This window comes from Triticum aestivum, chromosome 4A, assembly GCF_018294505.1.
Source record: "Triticum aestivum cultivar Chinese Spring chromosome 4A, IWGSC CS RefSeq v2.1, whole genome shotgun sequence".
NCBI lineage: Eukaryota > Viridiplantae > Streptophyta > Magnoliopsida > Poales > Poaceae > Triticum > Triticum aestivum.
This window is the reverse complement of record NC_057803.1, coordinates 713477391-713489928: the sequence shown is the minus strand read 5'-3', so window position 1 is coordinate 713489928 and position 12538 is coordinate 713477391. Positions and strand designations below refer to the sequence as shown.

At 47.5% G+C, this 12538-nt stretch overlaps 1 pseudogene; it reads right to left on the bottom strand.

Annotated features, from left to right (window-relative positions):
- Nucleotides 1-68: 68 nt before the first annotated feature.
- On the bottom strand, nucleotides 69-7055 carry LOC123084373 (uncharacterized; annotated as a pseudogene).
- Nucleotides 7056-12538: the final 5483 nt, after the last annotated feature.

Sequence of the window (12538 nt, the reverse complement as noted above, 5' to 3'; positions counted from 1 at the left end):
ACGGGCGGGGAGGGAGGTGGCGAAGGCTGTTGCTGCGGCCCGGGAGGGGATGCGTGCGGGTGGTGGTGTCACACCGGAAGCTTTCTCCTATTTGCGTCGGAGGAGAACTTGATGAAATCGTAGTGGCTGATGATGGCGGATGCTTGTGCCTGGCACACGATCGATGACGGTGGCTTCTCTTTTCTGGCCGTCGACCTCGGCACGCTTGGTCTGGAGCGGCTAGCAGGAGCACAACAAGGCACACAAGGCTGTGAGCCATGGCGAGCAGCAGGGATACGAACGAACAGAAAAATGGGAACGATCAAACAGGAAGCTGGCTAATTTAGGCCGGGGCAGTTTAGTCACTGATTTTGTATTGTAATTCCATACCGATCATAAGGGGCAAATCATCATGGATCTGGGAAAGGTGTGGCAAATTATCAGTGACAAGGAAAACAGGGGCAAATCCTCAAAGTGTAAACAAACTTGTGGCAAATGCTCAAATTCCTCTATTTGGGGGATGGAGAAATTACAAACGGAAAATCATAAGAACTGACTTCTACAAACCCATCTCCTTTTTTTCTAAACCTTCAAATATATACATCTACAATCATGACAGTACAACGAACACCAGAAATAATAAAAATTAAATCTAGATTCATAGACTCCACGACGATAAGAACCGAAGTGTGTTCTCGTCGAGCTCCATGAATGCCAATGGCCTGATCTAGCAGCCCGGGGGCACACCGGTGGCGTGGCGGATGCTGGTGGGCCCTCCTCCAAGCGTGTTCTCGTCTAGCTCTGTGGAGCAGCTTTGCCGCACAACGTCAGTAGTGTAGAGGAGGTTTCAGGCAGACCAAATCCAGCTCGGATGGTCCTGTCCTTGCGCCAAGCAGAGCGAGGCGGTCAGTCTTGGCTTGGTGTTCGCCAGTTCGGTGTAGGGCAGTGCAGGCCGCCCAATTCCAGTTCTAACTCGGCTCTTTTTTGTGCGCTGTGGTGCGGATCCTCGTCCAGTTCTGCGCACAGGGGCAGGGGATGGATGGATCTGGCGTGGCTCGGGCAGGACCTACGTGCGGCAGGGCGATCCCAACCGGGTTGGCGTGTGTTCGCCGAGTTCCTGAGTGCAACGACGACTAGTCTGTTCCTGATAGTGTGTGCTTGGTCTCTCTCTGTGCGGTGGCACTGGAAGGTCTCTGATCCTATAGGCAATGCATCTCCTAATTTAAATTCAGGCTTGCTAGGAAAAAGTGACCAATGCTAAATTAGAATTCAGTCACCTAACCTATAGCCAGTTCCTTTTTTTTATCAAAAGGGATCACTCCCGAATTTCATTAATGAAACCAACTACTCCCTCCGTCTTAAAATAAGTGTCTCAATTTTGTACTAGCTCTAGTATAAATTTATACTAAGCTCAAGACACCTATTTTGAAACGGAGGGAGTACCTTTTACAACCGAAACGCAGCGCCAAGCACAGGAGAGCAGAGAGAGAGAGAGAGACCCCCCCCCCCCCCCCCCTCATACCCCTAGCAGAGCAACAGACTAGACAATAGTACCAAACACGGACATGACACGGAAGAACACAGCATTCAGTTTCGCATTGAGCACACCCAAGCCATTTTTTTGTAATTTTGTTTATATTTTCAAATTCTAAAAATATAGATTTTTAAAACTTCACTTTTTATATATTTTTTCAAAAACTGTTAATCATACATTTGAAAAATATTAAACATCTGCAGAAAAATATTTCTGATATGTACGAAAAATGTACAATATGTATGAAAAATGTTGATATCAAAAGATAAATGTGAAAAAAATGTCAATCATGTATTTAAAAATGTTAAACATGTATAATGTTTTTCCTGTTGTGTACAAAAAATGTACAAGGTGTATGTAAAAATGTACAATGTGAATGAAACGGTAGACATCAAAACATAAAATAAAAAAATGTTAATCACGAATTTTAAAAATGTTAAACATGTATAAATACATGTTTCTAATGTAAATGAAATATGTACAACGTGTATAAAAGCACTAGACATGAATACACAAAATATGAAAAAAGTATTAACCATATATTTTACTCCCTCCGTTCATAAATATAAGTCTTTCTAGAGATTCCACTAGGTGCACTACATACGGAGGAAAATGAATGAATCTACGCTTAATATGCATCTATATACATCCGTATGTGGTTCATAGTGGAATCTCTACGAAGACTTACATTTAGGAACGGAGGGAGTAGAAAATAACATGTAGAAAAATATACATGGTGTATAAAGAATAAATAAGGTGTATGTAAAACATAAACATAAAAACATATTTTAAAAGTGTTCATCATGTATTTATTTATTCTAATTATGTGTATAAAATTGTTTCGGATGTATACAAAAAATATAAAATGTGTATGAAATGAAAATAGGCATCAAAACATATATTTGAGAAAAATTTTATCATGCATTTGAAAACTGTTAAACGTTTATTAAAAATGTACTGAATGTATATGAAAAGTGTAAACTTGTGTTGAAAAACCCCAAAAGAAAAATAAGAAACAAACAAAAGAAAAACCTATAACAAGAAAACTAAAAAAGAAACCACAAAACCGAAGAAACCTGTGCAGAAAAGAAAACGGAAACAAAGGAAAATAAATAAAACATAGAAAGCAGATAAAGAAACAAAAAGCCGTAGTATAACGAAGGAAAAAAAGACCAAAGAAAACTGATGAAATAAAAAAAAGGAAATAACCGTTGAAAACCGACTAAAACCATGAAGAAAAAAGCAAAATAAAGAAAAATAATCCAAGGAAAACTGTACGGAAAACACATAGAAGAAAAATGAAAGCAACCATTGAAAACCGTAAAGAAAAGCACATAAAAATAAAGGAAAGAAGAAAAAAACATGAAAACAAGACCAACGAACCAACAAGCAACAAAGAAAAAAGAAACCATGAACCAGCGATACATCGAGCGGGCGTCACCTAGTTTGCTAGCCAAGATACAATACAAAGTGAAGAAACGGGCCTGCCCAGTAAGAACTCGAAGAAAAAACCTCGAGGTGATGCATAGGCGCCTATAAGTGTGATAGTCGCCATCAATGTTGTCAGAATCGTGATTCGGTTGTACGATTCTATAATTTTACGATCCAAACTAACCCCTATGATTCTACGATTTTAGTTCTTAGGATCTACATTCCTACGATCCTGATAGTGAAGATTCTATGACTTACGATCCTACAAATCGAAGCTCCGATAGGATTCAAAATCGCGATTCCGACAACCTTTGGTCGCCATGCTCCTTTTTTGTGGCGCAATTAGGTCTTCTTTTCCTTGGATTTATATATCGATACATTTTACGTAAAACTTACCCTCCATCCAAATCATACTAATTATATTAAATCAATCAGTGACAATGAATATGGATCAGAGGGAGTGTATTAAATCAATCAGAACCTTATGTTGCAAGTTTCTATGTCCCAAACAGTAACAACAAGACATCACGACCTTAGGCACACACGCACACTTCAAACCGGTGGCCGCCCGAAATGGTTGCGGCCTCCGTCCGCTGACGTCGCACAGAAAAGGTCCAAGTCTGCCTACGCGTAGAATCGACTGACACTACAAAAATTTCCCGGCGGTGCCTGATTAATAGCAAACCCGGCAAAACTATTATATAAGAAAGAAACTTTTAGTCAAACTTCAAAACATGAATGTCTTGCATATATAAAATAGGCCTGAGAGTACACACAATGATGTGCACACAAATATAAAGGTATGTATGTATAGGTAGGCATCCTCCTCGCCGACCGGCGTGACAAGCAAAGATGTCGACGGTGGGTGTGCGTGGCCAAGGCCCAGAGCAAGGTGATGAGCTCGCCACCTAGCACTAGCGCCTCCTCGTGCCATTTCACGTGCTCATCACCGCCGGATAGGGCAACATACACAATCAGCTCAACCCAAATTTAAGGTCGGCAAGCAGTTTCCAAACGGCCCCATATATAGTCTCCATTGGCCTCTACCACTAACACGTTTCCAAGCACGATCCCCTTCTGGACCATAGTCATGGTGTTGTCCCAGCAGTCGTCGTCGGAGCGCAGCCTATCCTGGTTCGTCGCCATCATCTTCGTCTACCGCGCGTTCTCCGGCCCTAAGTAGTAGTTCCAACTCCCGAGCGCCTCCTTGAGACCGGTCTTCATGTCCTCGTACGCGCGCTCTGTGCACTCCCGGTCATCCGGTAGCAGCTCCGGGTGGAAGACCACGAGGTAAGAACAATACTTGGACAGTTTTGTCGCCACCGCCCTATGGTGATCCGTCGGAGATGTCCCTCCTTTGCGAGGGCCTGGATACGTCGTTGCTAAGGGGTTGTTTGGTTACGTAGATTATAGAGAACTAGTTTCCTTTAAACTCGATTTCAGTTGTAACAACCAAAAATCTTGTTTGGATTGTCTAACAGAATCGTGGATATGCAAAACTAAGTTTTACAAAAGCCCAAAAACCGAGTTTATGCAAAAACGACTAATCGACGTTTTTCTATATACTCGTTTTGGCTGAACACGGAGTCGGCCACGAGCACTGCGACGTTCTCCCAGGTACAACCATGGCGACGCTGAAAGTCCACTGGAGGGTGAAACGTTCTATGCCAAGACATCAATGAAGCGCTCGCACCACTGGCGAGCTCGCCGCTAGGGGTCCGGACATGGCCGCCGTCGTGTTGGGACGGCGAGATGGGAGCGGCCACCGAGGGCAGGGTGAGCATGGCCGACAAACTCCTCTTCCTGTACACCGGCGACGGCTACAACCTGATCTCTCCGGTCGCTGCACTCCAGGCGGAGGTTCATGGGAACTAACTACTGAGTATAAGTTAATCAACCAGCAAGGAAGTAATTCAACAAGCACTTGAACAGCACGAGAACGGAGATGTAGTTGAAGGCCCATTCCAATCCTCCTTTTTGTGAAATTTGTAGCAACAGCAGAGCTCAGTAGAGCAGCGAATGCAGCGACGTCACACCAACTGCACTGCTCTCCGCCCTGACATAGCAGGGTGTGCATCCCGTCGCCGGGTGGTAGTGCCTCTGCACCCTAGATCCTAGTTCCTCTCCGGCTGCGGTTGAGGCGGGGTCGCATGGCAAGCCGCCTGTTGCACGCCGTGCGTAGCCGACTAGCCTGCCACTTGGTTCGCTTTGTCCTCGACAACGCCGTTGTCGTGTGGTTCGCTTGGTCCATGGCGACGCCGTCCTCGAGGAACTGGCCCAAGAAGAGAGACTAATCGTGTTTTCTTTTTGTTTTCTATCCAAACAAAGAATTGTATACACTCACCTTAACAGAAAAACTAACTAAAACTGGTTTTCCTAAAAATCCTCTGAAAACTGGTTTTCTAAAAACTCACGTCTAATTCTTGGCATCCAAACAACCACTAAGAGGGGCGGGCAAACCATCGCGGCCGTATGCCGCCGACCCGAAGCGTTCCATTATGGACCTCTTTGCTTGCGTTGGTAGAGACGTGGTGGGCAGAGTCATGGAGAGCCAGCTAACCCTCAGCACGGAGAACTGCTTGAGGGTGACACGGCTAGGGTGGCTCAGCTTGCTACTGATCCAGGCGATGCGGCGGAGAGTGCCACGGTAGGTCTTACTCTCCTGCCAGCGTCGCCTTGCGGTGTACGTGCAGAGCAGCGACACCATGAACCAGTTGGAGAAGACAAAGACCATGTACTCCCACACCTCCTCGTAGACGAAAGCGATGAACAGGAGGTAGGTGATGGAGATGTCGATGATGGCGAAGAAGGCCACGGGTTTCCGGAGAAAGTTCTTCCACAGGCACTTGGTCAACGTGAATATGCCCAACGATATGGCGTAGTTGTCTTCCCCGACGCTGTGAAACGCCAAGAGCATGTCGCCGTTGCCCGCGAGGGCGATGGTCATGAAGCAGAGGACCATCACCACCACCGGGAAGGTGATGTAGTTGATCACGAAGAAGTAGGGGCTCGCCAGCACCACCGGGTGGACAGAGTGGTAGTACTCACTCAGGAAGCTGATCTCGTCCTTGAGCACCTGGAACAGTGCCACCCCTGGGTCGACGTCGCCGTCGTCGACTCTGCACAGGCCTTGGAAGATGAGGTCCCGGCAGTGGTCCGTTTCTTGCTTGGTCATGGCCGGCAGGAGCTCAAACCTAGGCCGCAGCAGCTTGAAGAGCGCGAAGGAGAGGCTTAGCCTCTGGAGCCTTTTGAGCCTCGGCTTCTTCTCCTGCTCAACGAGTTCCCATATTTTCCCGACGGTGACGATGTGGTCGCCGTCGTCGTAGGTGGTGTTGAGCCTGTCGAGGTCGAGCTCGTAGCCATGCGGGCCGGGCTTCCGCATAAGGTTCTCTTCTCCCATGACGACGTACTTGCACGTCTTCATCCTCTGCGACGGAGAGAGGTCCTGGTCCTGGGCGGCGGTGCCGCCATGCCGCGGGTCCTTGACCATTTCAGCCATGTAGGAGGAGAGGAGGCGAGCGTTCTTGCCGTAGGCCAAGGAACGCTTCCCTATCTCGGTGAAGGCCACCCTCTGCACGAACTTGGCGGCGCAGAGCAGCCAGAGCGTGCCGGCCACCCGGCCGGCCACCTTGAGGTTGAAGAAGACGAGGTAACCGAGCCAGGCGACGGCGTTGGCGTGGGTGATGATGTTAGAGTAGCCCTGCTGCATGCCGGCCGTGACCAGGATGGCCTCCACCTTCTTGCGGAGGAGCTCGACGAGAAGCATCCACGTGAGGATGAGGCGAGCCCGCACCGGGAGGTCGGCGCCACCGTCGGGGGTGTTTTTGGCCTCGGAGAAGAGGTAGGACATGACGGGGAGGAAGAGGTTGAGGGCGGAGTTGAGGATGGCGCGGGCGGTGGGGTTGAGGACGGCGCTGGTGTTGGAGACGCGGCTGAAGAGGTTGAGGTTGAAGAAAACGGCGGCGAGGACGAGCATGAAGACGGAGGTGGCCACCACGGAGGACTCGTTGCTCTTGTTGGAGTAGGAGGAGGTCAGGTTCTGGACGTAGTGGTCGATGCTGCTGGGGCACGTCGTCAACAGTAAACCACGATGGTCGTTCATGTACCCCATGGTCGGTGGCTTAGCTACTTGAGGTACATTTGCATGAATGCATTAGGGTGGTCTTGCTCAGATATATACCTGTTGGAAGGGTACTAGTGGCTGGGGCGCGCCCTGGGCGCGCCTCTTGAGGCGTGCATTTGCGCACTAATCTAGCTGTTTTAGTTGTTGACGTTTGTGTGCAGTCCACATGAGCGCCAATTGCTAAAAGAATACATTTAATAGAACTGCAGCCGTAGAGTCTTAAGTCATAAAGCATAGCAAGCAAAGCAAGCTGGCAGAATATGTACATGGAATGAAAATGCTGGTCAACTCGTGCGACGATTGTTGAAAAAGTGTTTACTCATAAAGCAGAGCAAGCTAATAGGTCTATATTAACAGAGAGGTGACAATCTTACAAGATGGATGACTGATACTGCCAACCTTTCCTCTAGTCAACATAGGCATATCAAATTGCATGCATGAAAACTAACATGAGGCAAGAACTGGTTAATACAGACTGAAATCAGCAACCATGAACATCACAACAGTGCAGATGCCTAAAAACTATTCTACCAATAAATCTGATCTATTTGGTCTAAAACAGGAAGACTAGATAATGAAAAGAGCAAACTAATCCATCGTGGATCTTCCTAAAGGCCTTGCGCAGACAGTATGACACATAGATCACCACTGCCTTCCTGTTCCCAACAACATCCATCTGGTTGTCCTTGAAAACGAAAGAGTAGTGCAAGATACAGAAACAAAACACATGAATCGTTGTCCTTGAAAACATGTTTGTTCTTTGACATGCATAAAACCGACAATTTTTTTATGCTAAAATTTCTTTTGCAAACGAAAGGGTGATCCAATAGTACATCATGGACTTAATGCCCAACCATCTTCAACATCCTATGGATCAGACCAAAGGTCACACATGACACCATCATGAGGCACTTTTTGCTTGGGATCTACTCCCTCTGTAAAGAAATATAACACTGGAGAAAGTATGATTCTGATTTGTTGGGGGCACATGATAATAAAATAATAGAAATCGAATCTATGAACTATACAAAATATAAAACCAGCGAATAATGTACCCGATTCAGTGTCGTAGTAGCAGGGGAAAGGCCTCCATGGACATTGAAGATTTTGTTCTTAGTAAGTGCAGACAAACTGAAAATAACAAATACATCAGCTCTTGTAGATTATGGTTTTAATCCAAAGAAACACAGTAGCAGCCTCATAGCATTACAGCATGCAATATAAAAGCAACATAGAAATATTACCTTAAATAGTCGAATATTTCTGTGCAACATCTCCAGACATTCACCGAGCCGTATTCATGGAGACACTCATCATAGAAGCCATAAACCTGCAGCAATGCATGAGTTCAAAGAATAAATGACAACTATCGTAACATCACTAAAAAGTACCCAACTTGAAAATGGTCCCTCACTTGTGTAATCTGCCTGCTCATGATTTCCTCGTAATAAAGTTACATGATCTGGGTACTTAACCCTGGAGACAATTTGATCACAAAGGTTAGGCCATGAGATTAACTGGCAAGAATGTAACTTTAGGGAGAACAACTCAAAGTGTTTAACTACTGAAGTTGGATTAGGAAATTCGAATGTGATGAACTGGATTATTTTGCCTTCTATCTTCAGGATACGGGTATGAACAATCTTCAGCGCACATAAACAGCCAAATCAGCAGATTGGTCCTTCCCCTGTTCTTGAGCAGCTGCATGTCTTTCCCGGGCCATCAGGGTGGAGGCTCAGCGCCGGGGGAGTACCCATTCCCCCATTGCCCGATGCCGTGGCGAAGCCGAAGTACTTCGCCGAGGAGGTCGAGATCGTGCGCGCGTCCCTCACCGACGCCCAACTCTCCCTCCCCCAGTACGCCGCCGACAACCACGCGGCCTGGGCGGCGTATTTCGAGCGCCGCCAGCAGCAGCGATTGGCGTCCACCAACGGCGCGCCGGTGGTCGGCGGCCGGCAGAACAGCGAGGGGCGCCACCTCTGGTGGGGCGTCCCCGGCCGCACACTCGAGGGCATGCTCACGTACCTCGAGGGCGGCAACGACCCGCCGTTGGCGTACCCCCCGGCGCAGCACCGAGGCGTCGGGCCATGGGCGCCAAGGAGGTTCGGGTCCTCCTCCTCCTCCTCTTCTTTCTCCCGATCCTCGTCGCACTCCTCCGGCACTCCGGCCCTGCTTGGCGTCAAGGCCGAGCCCGCGGCGGAGTCGCCGCTCGGCCGGCGCACTCGCAGCGCCGGCATCGTCATCAACGAGGGCGGCCGGCGCGCCTCGTCCTCGTCGGCTCCTCCGCGCTTCGTCAAGGCAAAGACGGAGCCGGGGCTGGCGCCGGTGAAGACGGAGCCGGGGCTTGCGCCAGTGAAGGCGGAGTTCGACGACGACGACGCGGCCCTAGAATGGGCGCGCCAGGACTCCATTGCGATGGAGAAGGCGCGCTGGGAGAAGGTGAAGGAGCGCCAGCGCGCCGCCCTGCGCCGCTTCGAAGAGCACCGACGCGGCCGCGATGAAGACGGGGTCGTCGTCCTACGCGACAGCGATGACGATGACGACGACGCGCCGCCGCCAGTCCGCCATGGCGACGCCGGGTCCAGCAGGGGAGCCCGCGTCAAGGAGGAGAAGGCCGCCGACGACGACGATGGCGGCGACGACTTCAGCCCCTTTCTTTTTTAGATTAGGTTAATGTCATGAAAATGGCGAATTTCGCCGAAATTTGCCATGTTTAGACGAAATTTAACTAGTTTTTATCATAACTTCGCCGAACGTCTCATCTTTTTTTTTAATACGCGCCTAGGGGCGGCCCTGGGGGCCGACTCGCCCCAGGGCCATTTTTTGCGCCGGCTCACCCCCAGGCGGCGCTTTTTGACGCTCCCTGGGGGGCCAACGGCTGGAGATGCCCTCAGTGATAAATTCTTGGAAAAAAGGCAATGACTTCCTAAAGGAAAAAAATATCACAAATGAAGAGACCAAAAAACTGGTATGACCTGAATCTCCGATTACAGATGTAGCATACATGTGACAATGCACCGCCAACATATTTCTATCCACACTTGCTATGTGTCCATGTGTCGTCTTATATTTTTTGTGCCCAATAGAGCAGGTCTGAATCCAAGCGATACCAAACAATGTCTATAGCATCAAGACCTAAATAAAAGAAATGGGGTTGATTGTTGGAGACAAAGCAGCTACCTGAACTCCCAAGAAATCTGCTACTTACCAACGCTCCGACAGAAATGTGAGACATCAATCAAAATCAAAGATAGGTACCTGCAAAACAAATTAGGTAGTGCATAAAGAATAGTCAATCAGGTGAAAACGAAGCTAAAATCCAAGAAACAAATACCCAGCAAGGAGCCAAAATAGCCCAAGAAACAAAATCTGAAGATGCATTAGAGGCAAGAAGAAGAATCCAAAAGAATAATAGGACCTGTGAGCACGGGTAATCTATCATCATTAAATATTCGAGAAGAACTCCAAATTTTAACCAGAGGCACTTTATCATCCTAAATAACTTGCCGCATCCATGGAAAATAGATAGCAAATTTATCCAAAGTACTCCCTCTGTAAACTAATATAAGAGTGTTTAGATCACTACTTTAGTATTCTAAACGCTCTTATATTAGTTTACGGAGGGAGTAGAAAAGAAACCTCACTTTAAGTATGGCATTAAAACAAACATGTGACGGGAAAATCATACGTAGTGCTATCTCCAGCCTGCTTAATTCATCTTAGTAAACTGAGATGCCATCCTATAATAAAGAAAAAACAAAACCACTAACTAATAACATGTCTAACAATCAAGAAATAGGGAACAGGGAAAGGGGAATTACTGAAACATGGGGATGAGCGATCACAGAAAATAACCCAATGGGTAATAAATCAAAATAAACATCAAGAATATGGGAGGAAGTGGCAGCTCTACCAGGGCATGACACGGAGGAGGAGGCAGTGCCATCAACGGATGTTCATCATGACGCGCAGTTCCCCAGCAGCGCTACAATGCCACGAACAACTTTCTCCCGGTGGCGTGACCAGATCGTGGAACAAGTGGAGGTGACGAGGGCGGCGGAGGCGGTTCTGGCGACCCTCGTCTGCGGGTACGTGGAGGGGTCATGGAGGAAGAGGAGGCGACGCACGGAGGACTGGCATGCGGCGGCGGCGCCGATGGCGAGGGAGCGGGTGTGTGGAGGCGTCAGATTGGAAATAGGATGAGGCGGAATCCAAGACGTCATCTCCTTTACCTACCGGTGGTCGTTGATGAGAGGAACGGAAGGGAAGAGGCAAGGGCAGCAGGTGACCAGATTCATGGAGGAAGGAGATGGGGAGGACGAGCGGAGGAAGGCAGGTTGGCTTCGTGGGGAAGGCAAGGAAACGATTTTTACCCAGGGGAGGCGTAGCTCTCGCGGAAGAAGAAAAAAATAGAAAACGTGTTTTTTTTCCGTTTCCTAGTCACGACCATGACTCTCACGAAAGCAAAACCGTGCCTCTCGCGGAAGCAAAACCATGACTCTTGCGAAACAATGAAGAAAGAAAATGTGTTTTTTCACGATTTTTCTTTTATTTTTTTGTTTCAAAAGTTAAGGAAGACCGGTGGAAAACCGAAACGTCAAAAAAACCCGTTTAAAAGGCCGAAAACGCATGCAAAAAGAAATCAGAAGGAAGCGTCCAGAGTGCGACGCGTGGCCTGCGGCTGATCGTTGTGAGCCTCCCGATCGTTAACTAGTTGCTCTCCGAATAAGGCAGCTAATAGGATATGCCGACAAATCCTATTGTCCGCTCGCTGCAGGGAATAGGCAAGCAAATCGTGTAGTACTGGGCCAGGCCCATTTACATTTTCCTTACGTTTCTTTATTTCTTTTCTCTTTTATTGATGTTATTTGTATGTAGCAATTTCTCTTCACCTTGTAAAAAACCTTTTGTACCATTTCATCTTTTTTCTTGTCTTTTATTGTTTTCTGGTAAGTTTTTGTTCTAATTTACTTTTTTATTTTTAAGGAAAATATATGACCGTGTTTTCAAAGTATATGAATATCTATCATAGATCACAACAGCCACCTAAAATGATAGTTCCTGTCGGGCGGCGTCGTCGTCCTGGTCCCGAACTTCACGACCGTCTTTCCTGACGCCATCGCCCTCACCACCGCCGCCGCGTACCTCAACTCCGACGCTGCGGCCCTCGTCCCCGAGCCCTAATGGTGAACCCTACTTCCTCCTCTTTGTTATGCTTGCAAAAATATTTGCTGTCAAAATACTTCACAACCTAGGAAATTAAAATTGTTATGCCATTTGATGTTATGTTTGTACTGAAATCAGAAAGAAAATTCGCATTGCCCAGCTGATGAATTTGCAGCAAGCAAGATAAATGGGTCAGTGAGTGCAGTTATGATCATGTAGCCTGTTGAAGCAGTTAAGAGATGTCAGGGAGAAAAGGAAGGTGGACGGCGTTGGTCGTTTTCAAATTAAGTTTGCACGCTGTGAAA